This window comes from Fonticula alba, assembly GCF_000388065.1.
Source record: "Fonticula alba strain ATCC 38817 unplaced genomic scaffold supercont2.4, whole genome shotgun sequence".
In the NCBI taxonomy this organism is placed as follows: domain Eukaryota; order Rotosphaerida; family Fonticulaceae; genus Fonticula; species Fonticula alba.
Genome location: NW_009242974.1, coordinates 1,055,502 through 1,055,899, shown reverse-complemented (window position 1 = coordinate 1,055,899; position 398 = coordinate 1,055,502).

The window sequence follows — 398 nt, the reverse complement described above, 5'->3', positions numbered from 1 at the left end:
GCCTGAAGTACAATCCTCCACTCTCGGCTGCACCCCCGGGGGGGGCCGTCGTTCTTGTGTTCTGTTCCCCCCCCCCCCCCCCCCCCCCCCCCCCCCCCTCGGTGGCCGCGTTGTGTGATTTTCCTGCGGACCCGCGGCGGGAAAGAACAACAATACGAAGTCCAGGCGCCAGGGGGGCTGCGTTGGCACAGACCCCGCCCGGCTCCCTGACCCGCACCCGACACTCTCCCGCCCCCTCCCCCCCCCGGCGAGTCCTCTGCCCTTCTTCGGGAGCGAGTTCGAACAGGAGGGGCTTGCGAGCCCGCGCTAGCCTTCTCCAGCCCTGCCCCCCAGAAAGCGGGAGAGAGAGAGAGAGAGAAAGCGGGAGAGAGAGAGAGAGAGAGAGAAAAGAAATAGGG